The sequence below is a fragment of the Pyxicephalus adspersus genome, chromosome 2 (genome assembly GCF_032062135.1).
Source record: "Pyxicephalus adspersus chromosome 2, UCB_Pads_2.0, whole genome shotgun sequence".
Classification (NCBI taxonomy): Eukaryota; Metazoa; Chordata; class Amphibia; order Anura; family Pyxicephalidae; genus Pyxicephalus; species Pyxicephalus adspersus.
The window spans coordinates 120507963-120522112 of record NC_092859.1 but is presented as its reverse complement, the minus strand read 5'-3'; the positions used below and the strand labels follow the sequence as shown (position 1 = coordinate 120522112).

Sequence of the window (14150 nt, the reverse complement as noted above, 5' to 3'; positions counted from 1 at the left end):
CTTCTTTGACACTTTAAAGCTAAAACCTTCTGCAATGAATTGCTGTATAACTGACATCAACTATACAGCAAAACCAGTGTTGGAGGTATAGCATGTTATCAAAAAAATATTGTTTGAGCCATCTTTTTACTGTGACAGTAAAATAATTCTGTCTGCAACAAGTGAATCTTGCAAATGGTGGAGGAAATCTATGTACATCAAACTAGCCATATAACATTATGCCTTATACTAACAGGTAATGGTGATATTGCTGTGAAACTAATTCTAAACCTACTAGATACCCTTGTACTGTTTAAATACATGTATGAGAACCCTTTGCCATTTTATTTCTTTTTATCTAGCCCCATTAGACAGCACATCCAGGTCAAATACCTAACATTACTCTCTTGCAGTTGGGTGACCTTTTCACTCCCAGCCTAGACAAGGCACTAAATAATCAGTGGAATGTTAATAAGTCCTCCATCTGCTCTCTCCCAGCCGCACAGGGAACTAAAAAGTTGATGGCCATTACATTTAGGAGCTTAGATTAGTTGCTTTTTTTAAAAAAAATGTTGTTTAATTAATGTTTTTAAATGCTTTAATTGGAGTGTTTTTATATGTGCCCAGAATTTAACTTATCTCGTTCCAGGGGGCATGGTTAATTCTTCTTCTTTTTCCTCCAGAAGAAATTTTTGTCAAGGTCCCTGTCTACACAAGTCATGTGACTGGATCACAGGACACATCTGGATGAGTTGGCGCAGCTGAAATGTTTCCACCAAGGGCTCATAAGTTCCTATTAAGATCCAGGACACACGGGTCTAGTTGTTGCCCCTTCAAAAGCTCGGCGCTCCTCTTCCTATTCTACGAAAACTTTTTTTTTGCAAAACATGACTGTATTTATTCTTGCATTTCTCCAGTGAACTGGGCCATGAGGAGAACACTTTCCTTACTCATAGTGCATCTAAGTGCACAGTATCAAACACCTCAAACATATTGTGAAACATTCAAGGTCAGGAATATTGAATCCTGTGCCGAAAGACTTTGGTTAAATGTTATTTTCAAGTTACTATGATGACTTTGTTACTGTCCCATTGTTGACACTCCATCAACCATGGCATCATCACTTTATGGATTTGATTTTTGTTTTGACCACATTGCTCAGGCATTCAGTTTTAACAGGTTGTGCAGGTCAAGGGAAGGTTTTACATCTTTGGCATTTACATTGGGGATAATCATTTTTTTTTTCAGACCTTTTGGGAATGGCTATTCAGGAGCTGTTTTTTGTTTTCAATACCATTCAGTCCCTCATTCTCTTTTCTGATCCTTCTACCATTACGGTTACTAGAACTTGGTGTTTTTGCTACAATGGGAAGGCTCTACGGAGATGCAGAGGGTACATGTTTGAGTGCCTGCAGGCCAGAACTTTTCACTTTGCATTGTATGAGCAGCTCTGGTGCACTACTCGGTTTGCCCCTAGCAATGTTTTTTTTTTTTCTTCTTCTTAAAAACACATTTTGACTACAAATCTCCTAACCTCCTCTACAGAAAATCCCCTAAAAATGGGTGAAATAAAAAAGTTAATTATATATATGCAGAGGCGTGAGGACATTGCCCCTTGGCTGTGTATAATGTGTACATATACCTGACAAAGGTTGTTTTGTAAGACACTAATCAAAATGGGGAAATATATTTCACATGTGAACTTTAGATCTGTTTAACCACTAAATATGGCAAGAGAAGTGTCATAGATCAGCAAGAAAGCCCTACTGGTGGCCTTCCTTTCATATTTAAAGTTATTTGTTATGATAGAGCATGCAAAGTACATTGCAACACATTTATCTGCAGGAGATAAATGTTTTCATACAAAAGAATGGTAACACCTGTAAGGAATGTGTCCTTTTTTTTACAAAGATGCACTTTGTTTATTTTGGACTGCGTTTACAGGCAAATGTATTTTAGATGGCAACAGTAACGGCATTTGCCTTTTTAGTGAAACTATCACCACGTATGCGCAATTGCTTTGTGGCTGCAGGGAGTACAAAAAATATTTATAGGGATAGTCCCAGATAAGTCATTGACGTTCATTAAGTGTCTTATAAAATGTAAAGATAAACTCTTTCCCCTGTAGATACGGTTATGGGATAATATATTTAGGTGAAAGAAAGGTTTTTAGTCGAAAGCATCATACGTTTGAGAACACAGAAGATGAAACATGTCATTATGGGGTCATCCAGACTGCTGCTATTTTCCCAACAGCTTGTTGGTACTGTAACCATCTGTGTCTAGTACTTGTCTTCTGCCAGCAAAACTGTCTCAGTGACCTCTCTGTTCTTGTTTCAGTTTAACTTCGTTTACTTCTGGAACTGTTCAGTTCTTTTTCATTTTTTTTTCCTTTTTATTGCAATGTTCAAGGGGATTACTCTTGAGAGTCATGTCACTCTTCCACCACTCTGTAAAGATGCACAATGATATTAGAACCTTTTTTTTGTAGGCATCAATTCTTTGGTAGTGACACCTCTTCCACACCAGGAGGTGACTTGAAGGAATTTCATTAAAAAGTCAAAAAAAAAGTATTTAACCCTTTCTGGAAGTTTTCCAATAAAATTCTTTTGTATTGCTTGGTTGTAAACAGAAGTTATTGTATATGGAATAAACTTTACCTTTACACCATGAATGTGGGTGATTGGGCACCATAATCCCTTTCACCTTGGCAACCCTCGTACGTTTCTGTATAAAGATGTAAAGTTATATTTCTGTTATGTAGCTATTTTTTTTTCTTTTTTGCATACAGATTTTAAGTCTTTGTGGCAACATTGATTTTTTTTTTCTTGCAATTTTAAAGGAAAAAAAATACACAAGTTTGTTTTTATTACATTTGTTTCATCAAATTTGTGGTCTTTTGTACATGCGCAAAGTTTGTAATTTTTTTAAAACCTACATATGTATGAAACGGCTTCATGATGGTGAATATTGGTATATTTTAAAGCAAACAATTGTAGGGCCCGCTAGACTCCAATAGCTAGAAAAGCAGACCTTAGCTGCGATATGGTGGTTCTCTATTACTGCACCTGTTCGTGTTGCCTTCCATTATCTTCTTGACCACTGTTTTGTGTACACACCATTTTTTCATCTGGATTTTGGTTAGGACTCCTTAAAATATTTCTACCTCAATAATTTTATCAGCAATTATTTAGCAATATACTATGGATTTCCCAGCTGTTAAAGGTTTTGAAACCTTGGTGAGATATATAGTTTTGGATATGGTGGGAAATAAAGCATACATTCAAAATATACAGCGCTGTGTAATATGTTGGCGCTATAAAAATCCTGTTTTTTTTTATTATTATTATTATTATTATTAATAATAATAAAAAAAGCCGAAATATTACATTATTATCAGTCCTTGAATGTGGTTGCTGCTTAGGTGGGTTCATGAAATAAAAAAAAAAAAACTGGGTTCATGAAAAAAAAAAACTATGTACATTTTCAGTTAGTACACAGTGTCCTTGGTATTTTTTGTAAGATAAAAACACACATTATTTTGATATAAAGCCTTATCAACCTACCATGTAATGGATATGAGGGAAGATGAGAAGTGTTTCCTTTTCCTGGATTACTATATGAAAATAAAGGAACAAAAGCTTACTAAACAATAGAAAATGCAACCACTACATAAAGGAAGCTGGTAAGCTGGTAGAATGTTTTTTTTATAAACATACCTTAGGGCTGCTGTTTATTGCTATTGCTGTGTTTGGTTTCATTATGCAAAGACAAAATGAGTTACTTATGATATGCCTGGAAATGTAAGTAATTTTAAAATGTATTTGAAATTATTAATTCCACTGGAAAAAAATCATTGAAGACTGACTGTTTCAGCAAACTCAGCCCAAGATCTTAACATTTTATCACATATCAAAGAAGATTCTAGGAACCCCAAAATTTCATTGTGAGATTTGCAGATAACTTTTCACAGTTTGTAAGTGCACACATCAAGAATCGTTACAAATTTAACCTTCATGAAAAGTGTGCCAAGAGAAAGCTTCCGAGCAAGACTGCAGTTTATCCCTTACCATATAGCCAAAGACCATGCTTTCTGGTTATACTATATTTATAAAGCACTAATATACTACAACATACTGTACGTTAAACAGGTATTTTAAATTACAAGAGTAATACAAACAATGACACCTAAGGAGAAGAGGACCCTGCCAAAATATTTTACAATCTATGTATGTACTATAGAATAAAGAATTGTATTGTTTGGCCACTGTACCAGTAGACATGTTTGGCACATAACAAAGACCTTTTCAAATTATTGCCTCTGTCTGAAAATTCAAATCAAACTGGAAATTGGTACTGCAAATAATTTGTCTTCATTTCTCTATACCAGCAATGTATAGTGATAGGCAGAACAAAGATATACTCTTCCACTAGATGGCAGCAGGTAGCTAATTAATCTGTGACATTATTGTTTAGTGTGTTCCGTGGGATTTTTCCAATGTAATATATGTGCTGCGATTTAAGAAAGGTTGGGAAACACTGCCATATAGAATAGATAATTAAGTTCTAGCCTACACTTTGCCCTAATTTGAATATTATCAAAATCTTCAGATTTGAAATTCGTTTTTTCTGAAAACAATATACATCAAAACCTATGAGCTTTCATTCAACAATGGCACTTTAGGGCCAACAGATTCAAAATCTACAGTTATCCAAGAGTTGTAAAACTTTATACTTTATTAGATAGCATTAAAATTATTAACAAATAAAACCTGTTTAAAACCATGCATACTAAACACATTGCAAGATATTCCTGTCAGGGTCATGCTTTGAGGGCTGCACCTTGTAAGTATCGACGTGTTTCACGGACTAATTTCCCTTCAGGAAGAGAACAGGGATATCTATAATTAAAACAATACATAGTTGCTGTATCAATAACAATATTTCATAGTTTCAATATAATCAAATTAACATGATGATTCTGATGTGGATGTACCTGATGTTTGTTAATAAAACAGCTTTTGATTGGATATCTACCATACATTAGAGGGTTGTCTCGCCTTTTTTTGCAGACAGCCTGGGTACACAAAAACAAACTATACAGACAGTAAGGAAAACTCAACCACCCAACAGAGTCAAAGGTCCCTATTTATTAACCCCCTTGCGGTATTTCCGAGTGTGACTCGGGGCAGGATTTTACCTGCAAAAAATCCACCCCTTGCGGTAATCCTGAGTCACACTCGGGGTCGCTAAAAAACCCCACTTGCCTTAATCCTTTGGCGTCCTGCTCGTCTGTCCAGGTCCTCGGCACACATCCTTTACCTTCCATCTTCCAGCAACTGCAGAGACCTTCTCCAGGGTTTCCCGATGGTGTCAGTTTGTGCGGGAAGGGGGAGCGGGAAATTCAAATAATTTTGTATTGGATTCAATACAAAATAATTGAGTCTAATAAATGCTACTGTACAGTTATATTGCGGGTTTCACTATTTTTTTATTTTATTTTTTTTAACAGATTTTTGTGTATTTTTTTTAAAAGTTTTTTATTAAATTTATGAGTTATGCCTAAGAATTATAAGCCTACAACGTAAAAAAAAAATCTATGCAAAATAATGTAACATTTTTTGTGTGAAAATACGTACAGAGTTAGAACGCTGGGGGGGGGGGTTAAAGCTCTCCAAGGATGTGGAGGATATACTATCAGTGAAGCTGGGTGATCCAGAAAACCTGAAATTGGTCTGGTCCAGTATTGAAAACATTTCCTAACAAATAGCAGATGACTTTTAAGAAATCCATTCCAGTTTTGCTGGATCACCCAGCTTCACTGATGTAAGTGTATCCTCTCCAGCCTTTGAGAGCTTTATTAAATCAGGCCCAAAATATATATATATTTTTTTTTTGGTAAAACATCATACAAAAATAGAAATCTCAGTATTTCAATGAGATGTAATGGTACCTCAAATACTTGTAGTTGATTACAATATTCAATTTTAGCCAACTGTATTTGTTATAATAAAATGTAATATCAATAAAAAAAAACAGGGAGAGAAAATCATATAGTGTATGCCTGCCAATTGCAGTTTACAGGCTGCTTTTCTTTAGATGTACCGTGCCTTAATGAGGTGCATTTGCACTGCACACAAGGAAGATTTTTTTTTTTTTTTTTTGTGAAATGCTGTTTCCTGTTCAAATGCACGTTTTTGCATTTATATAGAACTAGTCAAATACAAATGGGTTTGGTATTCAAATGCAAATGCTTTTGAATAGCAAACAGTGTATGAAAAGAGCACCAAGGGACATTTCACCTAAATTATTCAACTTTCTACCTTTGAGAATCACATCAGTTCAGTACCTGTTCTTTGTACTAATACAGGATTTTTGAGACCTGCTTTATCCCACACCTTGGGTGTTTCAGATCCTTACATGTTGCCCATTACCAATACATTCTGACTAAGGAACAAGTACCTCCTGTGGTTAACGCACTAGCTGGTAGATCAAGCCTTAGATAGAAATGTCCCTTGTTGCATCACTGCATGTCATTATCTTAATGTAAAGCACAATCTAATAGTGGTAGACTTAGGTCAAGACCCATTTTTGCAGCCAGTAAATATTCCTATTGTCCTCGAATAATAGGTTGTGTTTACATGGATGAACTTCAAGTCCTCTGTGCCAATAGGTGCAAATTTGCAGATTAGAGCCTCATAGGTTGCAAATACTTACATATTAGGTGTGAAGGTTTGAGAAATATGGTTTCCTTCATTCACTGGCTTCTAAGGCTGCATACACAAGTGCAATAATTATCGTTGGAAACGAAGCACTAACAATCGCTCGTCTGATAATCGTTAACAAAAAAGGGCATCTGTATGGTTATTCAGTGATCGTGGATGGTTCTGCAGAACACTTTCTCCATTACATGTCACTTCCTGCATCGTTCAAACGATCGTATCAAGTGTGTGTATTATTGGTGGATTATATTTGAACAATCGTATTGTTACAGCATGTACAGAATAATGCACAATACGATTGTTCAAAAAAATGGTGTGTAATCGTTGATCTGTCGTTAGTCATTCGTTTTCTAACTACAATTATTGTACGTGTTTACCTAGCTTTGATCTTCCAATATTTCAGATGCCTGGGTTCAATAATTAGTTACATCAGGCTACAAAATACAATTCCAGTATAAAATCCAGAGCATTTTCTGTGCTTCTCAGACTGACCCTCCAGAAGTTAACAGACCAAATTGGCTTACCCCCAAATTGACCTTAGACTGTGGTTATGACTATGGTAAGGACATTAGATTGTGAACCCCTTGTGAAGGATAGCTAGTGATATGACTATAGACTTTGTAAAGTGCTAAAATGTTAACGCTATATAAATACTAGTTAGTAATAGTAAGTGGAACAAGTTTCCAACGTCTTTAAACTATTACACATTTTGGTGCACCAAGACCCTAATGGTCCCAGAGCTGGTGTATAACATTCTCTGTTCTGAGGGTATGTTATGTAACTCTCTACCACTGGTCTTTCCCTCAAAAATTGACAGATTATGTAAATGACATGACTATGATAGGGACATTATATTGTGAGCCCCTTTGAGGGACAGATAGTGAAATAACTATGGACTTTGTAAAGCACTGCAAAATATGTTGGCCTTATATAAATACTGTTTAATAATAATAAAAATGTAAGAATGCATTCAGATTATGCCATGGGAGAAGCATATCTGAATTACTAGGAAGGCATTCTGGCTCTCTTCACAATCTACATACTGGGCATAGAGTTTTATCAGGCAGTAAATTTCAAGAGTTAATGTTTAAATTCTGGGAAGCAAACTTTAGGAAAACTTGAACTTTTTTAACAGCTTTGTCACCAACTGGGGAAATAAATTAGTTAGGTAAATTGTATTCACCATTCAACTTAATGAAGACATTAACCTCCCCTCACTTTACCCACATTTTACAATTTGTTTTACATATGCTGAATGTGGTTAAAGCCATTCAGGTTGAACAAAAACTACTTGTCTTTATTCACGGAAGGTCAAATACAAGACTTGTGACTTTCTCTTCCCTCACTGCTTCTGCCATCAAGGGCAAGGGGCCACGTCTCCATTTTCTACTCCAACCTTTCGGGCTGTTCTCATACAACAGCTACAAACCTGGAAAAAATTGATGATCCCTCCATTTAGAATTTTGACTTCATGTTTCTTTCATAGTAGTCAGTAGGTTTTAAGGCCACTTCAGAATAATCCAAAGTTTTATTTTTGTTCTTAACTGTGGTTTGCGTTATTATCTTGTTAGAGGATTAATGACATAACTACGACTGATCTTTCTGATACTATATATGAGATCCAGTTTCATATCAATGACCTGTGAATAAGGATAAGCTTTCTAAAACTATGCAGTATGTTTTAATCCAGAATGTCTTGACAGTTATGAGACTTAATTGCTCCTTTTACTTGTTTATTTTGCCGGATGCAGCAAAGCAGTCTCAGCAGTCCAAAGGATTCCACCGAGTTTCACAGTAGGTATGGCATTCTCATTGAAAACTTACTGGGGTCGATTTTTCTCTTGGAGCAGCATCCAGAGAAGTTGGCTACTGTTCCATAACCCTTAACGGTTTTATTATTACATTCAGCTATTTTCACAGGTAGAAGAACCTGCTTTTAGATGGTCTTCATAACCTTTGCCCTTAACACACTGATCTATATATAATTTTCTTTTTGATATTGTCAATTAGTTAGAAGGATACCAACAAATTTGTTGACGGCTGGAAGTTTCTCACTGAACAAATAAAACATTTAAGTTACTATAGTTTTGTTTTTTTTCCTCTGAGTTTATTTAGAAACACAGCTCCCTCCTCTCTATTAGGTTATTGAGCCTGTTGCCAAGGTAATTTGGTTTTGGTTTATTTGGTTTTGGTAGTTATGGTTTGGGATATTTTTTCTTCTGCAGGATTTAGGTAGTTTACATGGATCCTAATCCAACAAAAAATGCCTGATAAAGTAGGAAATAAGGATCATGGACTGGCCTACCCATATCCCTTAATGGAATCTCACGGGAAACAATTACTAGCTTCTAAGGCCAGGAGAATATATGAGGCCATATATCATCATTACCTGTGGGTTTTATTTAAATGAAGATCTAATGTTTGCAAAACTCAACAACCCTTTTCACATGAATGTACTTACAAACAGATTTGCATCAGATGCTCATGTAAAAGTGCAAGTGAAATTTCTGCTGTTTGATGCTTTCTCCTTCAAGCTTTGGAAAGAAATGAGGTAAGGTGATGAGCACGGTTATGTTGAGTAGACATGTTAAAACCCATGTTCCTTTTTAGACACCCACTGTACTTCATATTGGAGGCTTTTCACACACTAAGTATGTCTGTCCCCTACCCTGGCAACTATCATTGGGACAAGAACTCAAAAATCACCCTAACCTAAAGTAAAAACTAATCTCATAATGCTCATAAAAAGGCTTTTTTGCTTTATTCATTCAGTGTCACTGTTAAAGATTTTCCCCATGGTGTATGTATGATCACTGATATAGGAGATAAAGGACCTACCAAACACAAATGCACTCCAAGTATGAACAAATCCAGTGGTATTATCCTTAGATTTGCAATAATATGGACCTGATTTAACAAAGCTCTCCAAGGCTGGGTGTTCCAGCAAACCTGGTAGCTAGAAATCCTTTCCAGGTTTACTGGATCCCCCAGCTTCACTGATTAAATTGTATACTGTCCAGCCTTGGAGAGCTTTAATAAATTAGGCCCTATGTGAAAGATTGTGTAATCTCCAACCTTTCTCCTATGAGTCCACTTCTACCACTGCCCATTCCTAGAAAGCCATGGACTCACCTTTCTATGGATTTCCAATATCTGATAGTTATACTATCATTGTTGGTTGTGTTAAACCGTTTTTTTCTTTAATAGACTGTGTTGTACCTGTTTTCTACCAGTTTTGGTATGCTGTTGTAGAATGCTGTTCTTTTAAAAGGTATACATTATACAGAGTGTCTGAATCATAAAATGCCCTAAACTAGGTAGGTGGCAGGAAAAGAGCCCAGAAATGTCTTTACATCCATTTCTGCTTCTCTATAACATTCCTTCGTCAGCTGAGTGTACTGCAGACAAATGTAATACGCGCAGATAACCACTAGATGTCACCCTTGTGTTGCAATTTCAAGGATGCTTCCACTGAATAATATCTTCAATGATTGACAAATATAATGCTTGCTCACTTAAAGCAGACCTGTAAACTCACATATTATACACAAATTAATGTCACATCCACACCATCAATAATTATATTTTTAAATGCAGGATAAGTACCTGTGTTTGACCTGGTAAGTGCCTCTTACAGTCTAAAGGAATGCAAGAGAAAGAAGTACAGGCAGTCAATGGGCTGACATGAATCATGCTAACAGGATAACGCAGTGTGACAGATGAGCGGAGCAAAAAATATAAATCCAGTCCTGATTATTTGTGTAGTCAGACAGGTATGGTAAGGTGGCTTCCACCTAACTAGTATAAAGTGCAGCTGTGCATTTTTAAAACATATGTATCTGTGTCATATTTGTATTACAAACCCCAAAAATATGTTGTACACACCATGATCCTACACTGTTTGATGATAAGTAGAACTATTAAGGCCTATTCTAAATTTAATGCAAAAATTATGTAATGCATAAAATGAGTTAATGCATGTTACAATAGGATATCCTATTCATTATGAATTGGTTGTCAAACCACTATATGGGTATTGTTTATTTCTTTTTCCAATAAACACTGTGTGAACAATTATACTTCACAACTGCAGTATTAAAAAAGAAGTTTTATCTAATGTTATACACTGTTTTCCTAAAATAAGTTTAAGACAATAGGAGTTGTTGCTACTTCTGTTAAGTCACACTTTAAACTTTCAATATTATTATTATTCTTATTATTATTATTATTATTATTATTAATAAACAGGATTTTTATAGCACCAACATATTAAGCAGCACTGTACATTAAATAGGGGTTGCAAGTGACAGACAAATACAGACAGTGATACAGGAGGAGAGGACCCTGCGCCGAAGATCTTACAATCTAGTAGGTGGGGGAATTTCACAAACAATAGGATGGGAGATATGTAGTGGTGGGAAGTAGTGGTGGTTTAAAAAAACAGAAGAAGACGGGTAGGCAAGTTTGAAAAAATGGGTTTTGAGCGCTCTTTTAAATGAGCAGAAAGTAGGAACAAGCCGAATAGGAGGAGGAAGCCCATTCCAGAGAGTGGGGGCAGCTCTAGAGAAGTCTTGTATCCATGCGTGTGATGAGGTTATAGGTGAGGAAGTCATTAGTAGGTCATTGGAGGAGCGGAGAGAGCGGCAGGGGGAGTATTTTCCTACCAGGTCAGAAAGGTAAGTGGGACAATAACTGTGTAGGGATTTGAAGGCAAAGCACTTACATAAATGCTCTAAAAAGTGAAATGTAGACATGATTGAGTTTGTGAAAATTTGATTTAATTTGATTAAATTCAACCAAATTTATTTAAATTCAACCATTGGGCCAATTGCATTAAAATGGTTAATTATTAGCTTAACAGACTGCAGCTATGACTGACAGATAAGGTAAAATTTGCTAAAAAGTGATGTACAAATACATATGGTGAATTTTAGTAGCATAGAATGTTGGTAGAATTATTTGACTACACAAAATTTTTACTTGATTCCCCCTGTTTCTAACTGAATGTCCCACTCTGTAAAGTGCATTTATAGTTTATAATGTACAGCACTGCATAATATGTTGGCGCTTTATAAATCCTGTTAACAATAATAATAATATATAATTTTCAAGCAGAATTCAGGTGGATCCAGGCCTTGTATACAGTAAAACATGTAAACATGTAAAAACTTTTTAAATGCACTGTACACAGTGGGAAATAATACAGCACGTTAGTCAGTTTTCAGAGCTTTTCATGGCCTTCAAATTACTTTGCAGTTTATACATTTATACCCATTTTCATTGCTGTTCTAAAAGGGATGGCAAACAATGGCTTCTTACATTGTTCCAAAAGATGAATTGCATTAAGGGGCCAGAGATTGACCTTCTGCGGGTAAGATCAGGGAAGGGAGGGACAATAAATCATTTAGTGGGAGGAGGGACAATCAATTCTCATTATATATTGGGTAATTGGGTTGTCTTAGGAAAAAAGTCCCCTCTTTATCATCCAGGTGTCATTGGCTGATTTACTAAAGGAGTTGAGTGAATGTCACTTCAATAAATTTGTATAGTGCTATTATAACTCACAATACCATTGACAACTAACCACTTGTTTAACAGACAGATAATGACTGAACCTAAATAATTCCCAATAGTCCTACTGAAACAAAAAAAAATTTGAAAGGGTAATATACATAACATAAATGATAATAAAAAATACTAAAGGAATCTTTCATATCTATTGGGAGTGTCCAATTAATTAGTCTTTCTTATTTAGAAGTGTAGGTCTCTCCCGGGGGATTTTTGGAGAGTCTCTTGCATGTAGCCCTTAGTTTTGTCTCCTGCATATCTCAAACAAATCACTAAAGCATTTATTCAATGCAGCTCGGTCCCAGACCCTTTGCACTAGACATCTTTACTGGGGCCATCATTTACAACTTGGTTAAGGAAGGTCCAGAGGTATACACAATGGAAAAAGCTATTGAAATAACATCTGATACGCTTCAAACAGTTTATGAATACATGGGTCATATGTGAGATGTTCTAATATTCAGGGTAATAAAAATCTTTACTTGATTAAATATAGTTTGGTTTGTAACTTAAGCACAATGGATGGTGTGATAGATAGTATTAAAGTTGGTTGCCTTATTGTCATGTTTTTTTATTGTGTATTTCTGTTTTTTTTTCCCTTTTGTTGTATTGTTTCCCTGATGTTTTTCCTGGTCTTCTGCCCATATGAACATAAATGTAAAATTCATTTTTGTATCTGCTATGAATATTCCCCTACCCTTGCCTTTTCACCCCTTCTTTTTTCATGAAAATTCTTGATCATTTTGTAACATTGTATTATATATGGGTTAAAGAAGTGAATCCGACATTCACTAGAACAATATATACTGGTATAATCTAGTTGAGCACTACCGGTAGATGGCAGAGACAATTGTAATTAAAATTTAAATATCCCCAGCTAAGGCTACAATGTATTTACTAAACTTAGAACCTTAATAAACCCTTGTTACAACAAAGTTACAAAATACTCTAATAATAAATACCTTGAGCTTTAGCAATTTGGACCTCTCAGGTCAATTACTATTGATACCAATGGCATTCTTCTCACTGTCCAGCAATGTAAGAAACCTTCTTCCTACTGACCATTATTCTAATGTACTGTAAGCTGTGGATATAGGCATTTCAAGGGGTATATTTATTTCAAGGGGTTCCCTATGTTAAAAGGGTTGCTAAACACTGCCATATACTATACTTTCAACTAGAGATTTCAATCTGCTCACATAATTCAATAACAATAGAACAAATAACTCACAATTGTTTCCACCTCCAAGGGATATTTTCTATATAAATGTTTACTGTTGTACACCCTGATGGAGTGCAAACTATATCACCATACTTTCTATGCTATTACTACATAGTATTTATATAGCGCCAACATATTACATAGTACTGTATAAAGTCCATAGTCCTGTCACTAGCTGTCCCACAAAGAGGCTTACATTCAAATGTCCATACCATAGTCATATGTCAATAATACAGTCTAAGATAATTTTTTAGGGAAGCCAATTAACCTAACTGCATGTTTTTGGATGTGGGAGGAAACCAGAGTACCCAGAGGAAACCCATGCAAACACGATGAGAACCTGCAAACTCCATGAAGATTGGCTGGGATTCGAACCTGGGACCTAGTGCTACAAAAACCAAAGTGCTAACCACTGAGCCACTGTGCTGCTCAATATATAACTTTCACCTCCTTTGTCACTGCCTATGCACATGGGGGAATTTCCAATACTTACCCTAATAGAGTGTAAGCTCTTCTTTCCTCTGGATGCTTCATACCCCAATAGACTATACATTATTTTACGTTCTTTATTCTCCTTCACACCCCATGTCTATGGTCTGAGAGAGTGCAAATGCGTTTCAAACAAATCCAAGCTTTCCAGACCCCTCCATGTCCGCACA

General features: G+C 35.7%; 1 protein-coding gene across 8 annotated transcripts in view; it reads left to right on the top strand.

The window, feature by feature from the left end:
* ZNF609 (zinc finger protein 609) overlaps positions 1 to 2851 on the top strand; it is a 45324-nt gene extending 42473 nt beyond the window's left edge. For 6 of the 8 annotated variants that reach the window (XM_072402205.1, XM_072402212.1, XM_072402208.1 and 3 more), the window contains exon 10: positions 663 to 2851. The gene's annotated coding sequence lies outside the window, so the exon portion shown is untranslated. Of the gene's footprint in view, positions 1 to 628 lie in introns of all 8 variants that reach the window. The other 2 variants (XM_072402207.1, XM_072402206.1) reach the window with 2 other exon arrangements.
* Positions 2852 to 14150: the final 11299 nt, after the last annotated feature.